The sequence below is a fragment of the Sus scrofa genome, chromosome 11 (genome assembly GCF_054392235.1).
Source record: "Sus scrofa isolate SSC_HxYL_T2T_F1_AM1 chromosome 11, Sscrofa_HxYL_maternal_Yorkshire_Landrace_v2.0, whole genome shotgun sequence".
Taxonomy (NCBI): Eukaryota; Metazoa; Chordata; class Mammalia; order Artiodactyla; family Suidae; genus Sus; species Sus scrofa.
This window is the reverse complement of record NC_139393.1, coordinates 9,653,935-9,666,011: the sequence shown is the minus strand read 5'-3', so window position 1 is coordinate 9,666,011 and position 12,077 is coordinate 9,653,935. Positions and strand designations below refer to the sequence as shown.

At 43.4% G+C, this 12,077-nt stretch overlaps 1 protein-coding gene across 10 annotated transcripts in view; it reads right to left on the bottom strand.

The window, feature by feature from the left end:
- The window catches only part of PDS5B (PDS5 cohesin associated factor B), a 208,855-nt gene extending 198,307 nt beyond the window's left edge, over positions 1–10,548 (bottom strand). For all 10 annotated transcript variants that reach the window (XR_014819173.1, XR_014819174.1, XR_014819175.1 and 7 more), the window contains exon 1: positions 10,409–10,548. The gene's annotated coding sequence lies outside the window, so the exon portion shown is untranslated. The remainder of the gene's footprint in view (positions 1–10,408) is intronic.
- Positions 10,549–12,077: the final 1,529 nt, after the last annotated feature.

The window sequence follows — 12,077 nt, the reverse complement described above, 5'->3', positions numbered from 1 at the left end:
GTGCACACAACATTTTGTATTTTTAAATCCTTTGAAACCACTCTATCAGAATCAACAGGATTTGGTAACTCATTTGATTTGAGAAGTAAAGGACATGGAGGGGTCAAAATGACACCAGGTTGCTTGACTTGATGACAAATCTAGCCATTCAGCTTTAAAAAAAAAAGAAAAAAAAATCTGTATTAACCAAGGCAGGTATTAAAGGATAGCGGAAGGCAGCTCAGATTCGGACATGAACTAGAGGGGCTGCGTAAAACAGAACATGAGAAAAAGATAGTAAATTTAGAAGAAAGGTTGGGGATATGGCTATCAGCACAAGCCTTGGAGAAGGGGAAAAAAATTTTTATATGAACCTAATTTATCTAGGAATTATATATTCTATATACCCAATTAACCCAGAAAATAAAACTGAAAGACATCTAACTCAAACTGACAGCTTAAGGCCACATAATCATACCCTTTTCTCACAGACACCAGGCTCTCACAAAGCTTATTTATTTCTTACATTTAGATAACTTCCCAAGTTCACAACAGATTAGAAACATCAAAAAAGGGTGTGGGTATAGCGACCAAAAGCAACCATTTGTCAGCAGCATGAGGCAGCAAAAAAAAAAATTTCTTAAAAAGATGAGGATACTACAGCTCCGATTCGACCCCTAGCCTGGGAACCTCCATATGCCGTGGGAGCGGCCCAAAGAAATAGCAAAAAGACCAAAAAAAAAAAAAAAAAAAAAGATGAGGATACTACCACCAACTCAAAATGTACAGAGTTCTTCAAGCCAAAGTCCTATGTTTTATCATCTTAAGACTTGGACAAGGAGTTCCTTTCGTGGCGCAGTGGTTAACGAATCCGACTAGGAACCATGAGGTTGCGGGTTCGGTCCCTGCCCTTGCTCAGTGGGTTAAGGATCCGGGGTTGCTGTGAGCTGTGGTGTAGGTTGCAGACACGACTTGGATCCCGTGTTGCTGTGGCTCTGGCATAGGTCAGCAGCTACAGCTCTGGTTGGACCCCTAGCCTGGGAACCTCCATAAGCCGCAGGAGCGGCCCAAGAAATGGCAAAAAAACACAACAAAAAAAAAGACTTGGCCAAAATGGTCCCTCCTTCAAGAAGTTTTTCATGGTTCTTGTATTCTTAGCTTAACATAATCAACTTCCTTTATCAAATTTCCAATTTCAAATATTTTTGTTTATGCCCTCCTGAAAGCACTTTATTCTCTCTTGTTTTATATATTTTATAATTATAACTTCAATATTACAAGTCTCCTTCTTCCTACTTGAATATTTATCTCTTAAATGAAAGAACTTCTTTCATCTTCATATCTCTAAGGACAATTTCCTTGCCTAGCACAGCATGAAGAAATCCATTCAACAAACAATTATCCCTCTTTGCCTTCTCTATAAAGTGATATGGGAGTTCTCTGGTGGCACAACAGGTTAAGGATTTGGTATTGTCACTGCTGTGGCTTGGGCTGCTGCTTTAGTGCAGGTTCGATCCTGGGCCTCAGAGCTTCCACATGCTGCAGACATAGTCAAAAATTTAAAAATTTATAAAAAAATAGGAGTTCCCATCATGGCTCAGTGGTTAACGAATCTGACTAGGAACCATGAGATCACAAGTTTGATCCCTGGCGTAGCTCAATGGTTTGGCGATCCGGCATTGCTGTGAGCTGTGGTGTGGGTTGCAGACAAGGCTCGGATCTCACATTGCTGTGGTTCTAGCATAGGCAGGTGCCTACAGCTCCAATTGGATCCCTAACCTGGGAACCTCCATGTGCCGTGGGTGCAGTGCTAGAAAAGACAAAAAAGACAAAAAAAAAAAAAAAAAAAAGTATAAAAAATAAAGTGATGTGAGTGGACTTGCCACAAATTTTCTCCCTGCCCACAGTTGTTATAGCTTTTTATTCAGTACTTACATATTTGGCACCAGGTTAGGCATTTAGCCTGGCTTATACCAAAAACTAATCAGATAAGGTGTGATTAGAAGTGACAGCTAGGAGTTCCTGTCCTGACTCAGTGGTTAAAGAATCCAACTAGGAACCATGAGGTGACGGGTTCGATCCCTGGCTTTGCTCAGTGGGTTAAGGATCTGGCGTTGCTGTGAGCTGTGGTGTAGGTCACAGACGCGGCTCAGATCTGGCATTGCCGTGGCTCTAGCGTAGCCAGCAACAACAGCTCTGATTAGACCCCTAGCCTGGGAACCTCCATATGCCACAGGTGCGGCCTTCAAAAGATAAAAGACAAAAAACAAAAAATTCTAAGATCAGATTGTAGTGATAGCTGCACACAAACTGTGAATGTACCAGAAAACAATGAATTGTGCACTTTCAATGGGTATGGTACGCAAATTAATCTCAGCAAAGCTGCTTTAAAAATGAGCATCATCCCCACTTCATCAGATTAAGAAACTAAGGCAAGATTTGGTAATTTGGGATCCTTAACCCAATTTGTTCAGTGACACAGCTACCTAACGATGGAGGCAGGATAAAAGCCAAGCAGTCTTTTTTTTTTTTTCCAGAGCCACAGTGATGCCAGATCCAAGCCACGTCTGTGACCTACACCACAGCTCACGGCAACAGCAGATCCTTAACCAACGGAGTGAAGCCTGGGATCAAACCCGCAACTTCATGGTTCCTAATCAGATTTGTTTCCGCTACGCCATGTCGGGAACCCAAGCAGTCTTAACTCCATGCCCATGTGCTTAACCACTACGCTCTTCTGCTTTCCTTAGCAAGGGACTTCACTCATCAAGCATCATATCAAATGCCTAAATATGCTCCTGCTGCTCTTCAATTCTTCCATGTTAATGACCTTCCAAACTCTAACTAGAACTACAAAGCCTTGACCTAATTACGTTATACCATAAAGGCAGAGGAAAAGGAAAGTAAAAAGCTTAAAAGAAAGGGACCAAAGAGAGAGAGGAAGGAGAAAACAATACTCAAGAGCTTAATTTCAAAGTTGTCCACTTTGAGCGTAAGACTACTGAAACATTACTACCCCTTGATTGCTATCATCAAAGTTGGTGAGTAGGCCTAATTCAGCTGGGCTGGAGCTAACAGCAGGCTTCCTGGACTAGTCCTGCCGAAACCAGGGTTTCTTGACAAAAGTGACATTTTAGGTTTCTTGGCAACAGAGACATTTTAAGCTAATTTTCTTGCTGTTGTTGTGGAGGGCTGCCCTTCACACTGTAGGCTGTTCAGCAACCTCTGGCCTCTACTCAGGGATGTTGCGTATCCCTCTGTTACTACTAAATATCAGTAGTACCACTCTTCCCCTACCCGCCATCCAGTCCTGACAACCAAAATGTTTCGAGACACTGCCAGACGTCTTGTGGGGAGAAGCTGGGAGGGAAGGGGTGTTCAAAATCAGCCCTATTTGAGACTAAGGGTCTGGCCTAGACTAAGGGTAAACACGAAAAAGGGCCATCCATTTGATGTTAAATGGTGTATATAATAACTGGAGACAGACAATTTTTTTTTCAACAAGCTTTACCGAGATAGCTTTAAGATATAAATGTAGATATTTAAAATATATAAAGTATATAGCTTGATGTCTATATATATAAATATGCATTGTGAAAAGATCACCAGAGTCAAGCTCATTAATTAACTTCACCTCTACATGGTAACTATGGTGGTGGAGGAGGGGTGTAACAAGATAAGAGCCTTTTAAACCAATTGCATCCAAAGCCTACTAAGAAAAACCTTATCAATAAAAAAAAAAGAAAAAAAAAAAAAAAAAGGATTTCCCGTTGTGGCTCACAGTAATGAACTCGACTAGGAATCATAAGGATTTGGATTCAATCCCTGGCCTTGCTCAGTGGGTTAAGGATCTGGCATTGCCGTTGCCGTGAACTGTGATGTAGATTGCAGATGTGGCTCGGATCTGGTGCTGCTATGGCTGAGGCAAAAGTTGATGGCTATGGCTCCAATTAGACACCTAACCTGGGAACTTCCATATGCCGCAGGTGGGGCCCTAAAAAGCCCAAAAAAAAAAAAAGTGACGCTGACGGTGGTCGGGGCAGCCTGTAGGGATTAAATAGGAACAAAGCCCGTGTAGTCATACCAACATCCCAGGCTTCTGTACAGTTCAGCATGTAAGGCCTCTGACCCTAACAGATTATCAACTATAAAGAGGTACTACTAAAGATCAGAAAATAGATCTAAAGGATGGTAGAAATAGGAACTCCCTTTGGTGTGAAGGAAAAATCAGTTTCCCTTATAAGAAAACCGAAGAGTCCCTCATCTCTGGAGGAACTGAAATACCAAAGTCAAGGCTGCCACCCCCACCAGGGAAGAGGAGCACATCAAATGACAGTAAAAATAAAATGACAATTGGGGTGGGGGGAGAGCAGACAGTTAGAGACAGAGCTGACCCTATATAAAATTTATTTGCTGACTCTCAAATCTCCCCTCCTACCTTTATATAATCTTCTGTTAAGACCAAGTTAAGGGCTTTCAGTAGCCTCACATTAACTCTTGGTTGTGATTCAAAGCCTAGCACTATAGCCTCTCCATTCAGAGTACTGCTCCTTCTCTAGGTGCCAAGGGCTCTGAAACCTTATTCCTTTCGAAAAGTTCCAGAACATTTTAGATTGGTAAATGTAAATAAATTAACCTACTCACTCTAAAGTATGTGTTTCAAATAATCTCTGCCAAATAAGCATATTAAAAATTCTACCCTCCTCATAATCAACAAAATGCAAAGCCAAAACAAGATACGAACTTCACATATCAAGTCAGCAAAAGGCACAAAGTTTAATAAAGTTAAATACTGGTGAATATGTAACAGGCATACTCACATACTGTAGGTTTGTGTAAATTGTTACAAGCTAAATACCACTCAAAAAGAGTCAGAATAAATTATGATACTTTCATATAGTACTCTGATCATTTTTTAAATTACGTTGATATATATGTGCCAATATGTAAAGAGCTATATGACATTAACTATAGAAAAAAGTAAACAATATAGTTTTTAATACCAGCAAAAGCAGTAAAGTAAAATACTATTTGTATAAATTTTTTGAAAAGTAAACTGTCTAAAAACTGTTAACAGTGGATTTCCTCTTAGGGGGAAAGAGGAAAAGTAGTTTTACTTTTCCGGACCTTAAGAATTTTCTTATTACATACATGTGTAACTTTTTGTTGTTATTGTTTTGTTTTGCTTTTTGGCTTTTTGCCATTTCTTGGGCTGCTTCAGCAGCATATGGAGGTTCCCAAGCTAGGGGTCGAATTGGAGCTGTAGCCACCGGCCTACACCAGAGACACAGCAACTCGGGATTCGAGCCACGTCTGCAACCCACACCACAGCTCATGGCAACGCCGGATCCTTAACCCACTGAGCAAGGCCAGGGACTGAACCCGCAACCTCATGGTTCCTAGTCGATTCGTTAACCACTGAGCCACGACAGGAACTCCTACATGTATAACTTTTAACTTAAAATACACAGTTCTTTTAAGTACTCTATTTCCCAAAACCTTAAGAACTACTCTTACCACCAACTCTCACAAACACCCCCAACTCCCATCCTAATTATCTGAATGCTAACTGAAACTGCCTGACTGAACTTCAACTACCAAGGGATATATTTTGGGTTTTTTTCATTTCAGGGGTTTTTGCTTTTGTTTTGTCTTTTTAGGGCCACACCCACGGCATATGGAAGTTCCCAGGCTAGGGGTCGAATTGGAGCTGTAGCTGCCGACCTACACCACAGCCATGGCAACACAGGATCCTTAGCCCACTGATAGAGGCCAGGGATCGAATCCTCATCATCATGGATGCTAGTCGGGTTCACTACCGCTGAGCCACTAAAAGGAGCTGTGGATCTATTTTGCAAATACATTTTGGACATGGATCTGTGACTACTCTTTAAAATCTCTTCACTTACTTCTCTAAAACCACCTCTGAGATGAAAAACAATCCCTACTATGCCCAGGGAACCACAAACTTTAGTTTCCTTTTTGGGCCCCCTAAGCATTCTCTCCTAGAGAGAGACAATGCCTGTGGCTATAATGCCCCTTTCTTTGCTCTCCCACATAAAGAAGTGCAACCTCAACCATCACTGAAGAGGAAAGCCTGTCCCTTCTAGAATCACTGAACAGCAGGGATTCCACTCCCGTTTTTCTCAGCTCTCATCACCTTGATGCAGGTGGCCAACCACAACTCTAACTCCTACAGGACAGGGTCTCAGCTCTGTTTATCCCATCATTCCTGGTACAATACATATATGAAGCCTAATATTTGTTCATTTTAACTGAATCAGGTCAGAACATTCTCTGTCGAGGGGAGTAAGCCAATTAATGGAGTACTTCCAGATCATGGATCTTTTAAAGATGCCTCATCAGTCTTTCCTCCACTCCACTTAGCTGCCTTACAAGTTTTGCACAGCTAAACCAAGTATTTCTAATTATTGCTCAGTACTGATGTCTAATCATTAGAGTTCAGTAACTATTGCAGATATTATAATTATCTCAGAAGAGCTTTAGATTTACTTCAAATAACTAAATTTTACTCACCTTAGTTTAATCTTCATGAGTTTCTCACTGAGCATGATCACCCCCACCAACTTAAACGATTACAGTTTCAAAGCAGCAAACTTACCCTTAATTTTGGCTTAGTAAGAAAAGGTTATAAAACCATTTTCAAGTATTGGGGAAAATGGTTATCAACAGGCAGTTCATAACAGTATAGTGTAAAGAAGAACTGACCTCTCCACTGCAAGAAGTGAGAATTTCAAATCACCTGGCAGCTTCTTAAATAAGCTTAAAAAGTAAATATGTTCTCAGAGAAATTACTGGATTTCTTTTTAAACTAAGTATTTTTGGAATTTTCAACATTCCCAAACAGGAATATTCATATCAAATACAATTTCCCCCAAGCACCTACTGTAATTGGAAGTGACAAATGACTTGCATAGTAAATTGAGTTTAAAAGTTTAAAAGTTAAAAAAAAAAAAAGGAGTTCCCATTGTGGCGCAGTGGTTAACGAATCCGACTAGAAACCATGAGGTTGCAGGTTCAGTGCCTGGCCTTGCTCAGTTTCCGTGAGCTGTGGTGTGAGCTGCAGATGCGGCTCGGATCCCGAGTTGCGGTGGCTGTGGTGTAGGCCGGTGGCTACAGCTCCAATTAGACCCCTAGCCTGGGAACCTCCATATGCTGTGGGAGCGGCCCTAGAAAAGACAAAAAAAAAAAAAAAAAAAAAACAAACCTCACACATGCACAGACATATACATCTTATAACAAAATAAAGTTCAATACTAACTTCCAAACTACCCTGGCTTAAAAGTGTAACAAAGAATAAATAAATGCCTTGTCAAGTATTTTTACCCAATGAAAGATCAAGCGGCTCCAGGAGACAGACAAGAAAGAGGTTATCTTCTGAGATAATTTAAGTGGACTGAATCCTGGATAGACGTTATCAACCAGACTCTGTGTTAACCTCGAAACTCTATTTCTTGGTTGAATGAATGAAAAAGGGAGGAGGGGATAGAAAATAAGATGCTATCTGGCAATAATTTTAAATATTGCTTAAATCCTGAATAAAACAATACAGACCATGTGGATGCTTCTAAGCCTCCAGGAGATCTAAGGACTACCCCAATTCCACCATAAGGATATAACTGTGACTTTGGCTAAACCATTCAAATTATAATCTGAACTAATGTCTCATGCATATGATAAGTGAGGTGGAAATCATCTATGTTTCCTTATAGCTCCCTAACACTAACAAAGGAAACACAAATCTACTCTTTTGAGTATATATACAGTACTTGTCATCAAAACCAAATCACTGTAAGCTCTCCTGTAGGTTCTAGGCACACATGATGAAAAAGTAGCACTAAGGAAGCCACAGGACAATCCTACTACTCAAAGAGGGAGAAGCAGAAAGAATACAATCTTCCAAAATATTCCCCCTGACACAAAGTTTTGGTTACCATTTACTTTTCACCAGAGCAAGCCCTAATATAGAGTATTGCTTTATTTTAGGCCTAACCAATTATTGATAAAGCCTAGTCCTCAAAACATAACTCTTTGTGACTGTTAAAGTTTCAAAACAACTTTAAACTTAAAAATGTTATCCAAAATCCAACTCAGTACAACTACTTATCAAATAAGCTAGTACAACATCCCATGACAACAAGAATCACTATCATCACTTTATCTCCTCTAATTCTTGGGGAAAGTGATGGAAAAGAAAGGCATAAGCATACAAGAATGAAAGTGACAAGAAGAGTAAAAAGCTACTGTAGGGGTGGGAATGGTTTAAAAAAATTAATTTAATAAAAAGCTTCTGTAAAAACAAAGTTAATGCATGGATAATCAACCTCAACAAAAGAAAAATAAGAAAGAGCACAAAAATTCTTCAAGGCAAAAAAAAAAAGTCAATACAAACACTACCATGTCATTTAAAATACACCTTCAAGTAAAACCCAGAGATTTTTTTAAACCATCAAAAAGGCAAAAATAAATAACTACTTCAGTAATCAAAGAATGTCTAAAACGCACCTTTTCTATATACACTTGTAAATTCATTTTGAAAGAATAATGTTCTGACTTAATTTTTTTACACCTAAGTTTTTCAAAATAAATCTATCTTAACATAAGAAGTTTCATGTTGAAACTTTCACCTATATATTCACCACTACAAATTTTAATTAGGTTTTCTGCTACTACTCAGTGATACAAAATTAACTGTTCCACAAACTGACCTGCATACACCATAAGAATGCTCATTTTACGGTTCCTAAAAATGCTAACATTTCTGACATATGCAGTGCATAGATAAGTGTCTTTTCTAACCCTTATTTTGCTTAATACCATTTTTGTGTTTTTAACTATTTTACTTGACTACTGTATAAGTTAGAACAGAAAATACTCTATCTTGGGACTTCACATACATATGCTGAGAACAATGATTATACATACTGCCATCGAGGTTTTGGGTTTTTGTGGGGGGGTTTTGCCATTCAAGTTTTAAATAATTATGACTCATGTACAGCTCGCCTCTTATATACATAAATAAACTTGGATTCTTAATGATTATTAGGAAGACAGCCGGTGACCCCCAAATCACTCAAGACCACAGACTAAACCTTCGAAATCAAAGGCTATATCCAAAATTTCCGAAATGGTTTAATAAACAGGGTTGGTAGGGTCGTTCAGGACAGTACCGTCCAGCCATCATTTCATAATAAAAGTATAAGAGCGTTCGAAGTACGTTTTTCAAAGTCAAATAAAGGGTTCTCTTTTGGAGTTGATTAGGATGCCCAAAACGCTCTTTCCAACCCTATCCCGAGTTTGCACGGGCCGCGGAGGAACGGAGGAAGCGGCAGTTCTGAAGCGGAGGTGCTACGTTTCTGGGTTCGGAGTCATTCCCTCGAATAACTGTACCAGGGCTTAGCGTGTCGCGGCTTCAGCGCATGTACCAAGAGGCAAAGCAGCACAGAACCACAAACAAGCTTTTTCTCCCGACCAGAAACTTTTCAGGTGTCAGTAAGATAACAGACTCAAAAAAACGTCAACCAGACACCGTTTGCACTGTCGTTCCAATTCCGAGGCTTCCTAAAGGAAAGCTAGGACTCAGTGGTCGCCAGGGAGGAGCCACTCCAGCCCGTCTGGACTCTTCCCCAACTAGGTCCTCGGGTGCCCCCAGCACCAGCTCCAAGAGGCGCGGTGAGCGCGCTTTATCTCTGGCGACTGGCAAGTAACCGTATAAAAATGTCACTCTATCGGCCCTTGTCGTCGCCCGGAGCAGAGGCTGCGCGGAGCGGGCCCGGCGCGGGGGACCCGGCCGCGGGGGCGGAAGGGCCGAGGCCCGCAAACCGCCCCGGGGTCAGCCGGGACCCGCGCTCCCCGCCCCTCGCCCGGAAGGGGGAAAACCCGCCCGCGGGAGGATTCAACAGGAGCGCCGCGCCGCCCGCCTGCCGCCCGGGAAACAGCCGCCGGCCGGCCGGGCGCGGGGGGGAGGGGCGGCGGCGGGGCGCGGGCTGCGGGGCGGCCGGGCAGCCCGGCAGCGGGCGCGGACCCCCGGCGCGCGCAAGGTCACCGCCCGCGGCCCGCCGCCTCCGTCGCCGCGGGCGCCCCGGTCGGGCCAGGGCGGCAAGTTTAATTTCCAGAGGCTGCGGCTGAGCCCACGGCGTGGAGGGAACACGGCGGCCGAGGGGCCCTCCCCACCCCCCACCGCACAGCCGGGCCCACGCCCCCGGCCCGCGCCCCACTCCTCCCGGCCCCGCCGCCGCCAGGCAGCCGGCGGCTGCAGCCCCCGATGCCTGGAAGCGAGTCTCGGCTGGCAGGCGGGCGGCGCTTGAGCCCCGCCACAGACACAGCCGCGGTGGCGGGCGCTGAAAAATGGAGCGCGGCGACCAGAGAGAAGAGACATTTTCTTCCCGTTAACTGAATTGTTTCCTACCTCCGGGTGCCCGACTCGTTACTCCTCTCACTCCGCTGCTCTCCGGGATCCGCCGCCGCCGCCGCATCCAATCGCCTCCTCCCCCCCTCCCCTTCCGCAGCCAGCCCCGCCGTTCCTCCTCCTCTCCGCTTCAAAATGGCGCCAAGAGCTCTTCGGCGGCTGCTCCAATCGAACCGCCGCGGACAGCACCGGGGGCAGGCAGAGCGCCGCGTGGGTGCGCAGCGCCCCCTGCCGACCGGACAGCCTCGCGCGCGTGCCCGCCGGCCTCCCCTCCGCCCCGCCCCGTGCGCCCGCGCGTGCCCGCCTCCGCCCCGCCCGTCGCGCGCGCACGCAGTCACACGGGCACGCCGCCGCTGTGACATCGAGACCTGGGGCTGTCAATGCTTTCTCTGCTTCTAAGGCTTCCTTGACTTTTGCCGAAAACCACGTAAATTGTTATATACCTCTACCTTTATGGATAAAAGTTGGGAATTTTTTAAAACAATGAAACAATACTAATATCGTGCTAAGTAAATAAAATTGATGTTAACTACTTTGCTCCTTGCTAACGCTGACCTAGTCATCTCAAAATGCCCTGAGTTGTTTTTGTTTTTGTTGTTCTTGCACTTTATATGTTATGTCTTTACTTAATCTCACAGCTGTCCCATTTTCAGGTATTGTTTAGGCGACGGCTGCGGGGACATAAGTCCACCTGTAACAAAGCATTCCATTCATTCATTTTATCACAATTGTCCTTATTACAAGGAGAAATAATCTGAAGAACACAAGGAAGTCTTCTGGGAGGTGGGTTTCTAACCCCCTTCACCTCCAGGGGATGGCGCTCCTCACTTCTGCAGCTGTACTACGAGTATATTGAAAGTTGATCTGGAGATTTACTATTAGGATGGAGAGAGAAAAAAAAATCTCTGAGGATTAAATGAAGCAGTTGCTTAAAAAAAAAAGGAACTATGTTGTATGCAATAGCAAATGGATTTACAGAAATTAGTAATATAAACCTTCATTTAAAGCAACACTATTTAGGGAAACAAATCTGAAGTTGGTATTAAAAGAAATTAGTCTTAAAAATAAATGTCTGTCTTTAGGGCTTTAAAAAACCGAATGTGAGGGGAGGGTGTATGTGGGAAATCTCTGTATCTTACTCTCAATTTTGCTATAAACTTAAAATTGATCTAATAAAGTCCAAAAAATAAGCAAATTGTAGTTCATCAGGAGCAATACAATTGGATGCAGCATAATTTAAGATAGATAAACCGGGAGTTCCCGTCGTGGCGCAGTGGTTAACGAATCCGACTAGGAACCATGAGGTCGCGGGTTCGGTCCCTGCCCTTGCTCAGTGGGTTAACGATCCGGTGTTGCCGTGAGCTGTGGTGTAGGTTGCAGACACGGCTCGGATCCCGCGTTGCTGTGGCTCTGGCGTAGGCCGGCGGCTACAGCTCCGATTCGACCCCTAGCCTGGGAACCTCCACATGCTGTGGGAGCGGCCCTAGATAAAGCAAAAACAAACAAAACAAAACAAAAACCTCCACACGCGGTGGCAGCAGCCCTAGATAAAAGCAAAAAAAAAAAAAAAAAAAAGATACTGGTAGGGAGTTCCTGTCATAGCTCAGCGGAAATGAATCTAACTAGTGTCCATGAGAATGCAGATTCAATCCCCAGCCTCATTCAGTGG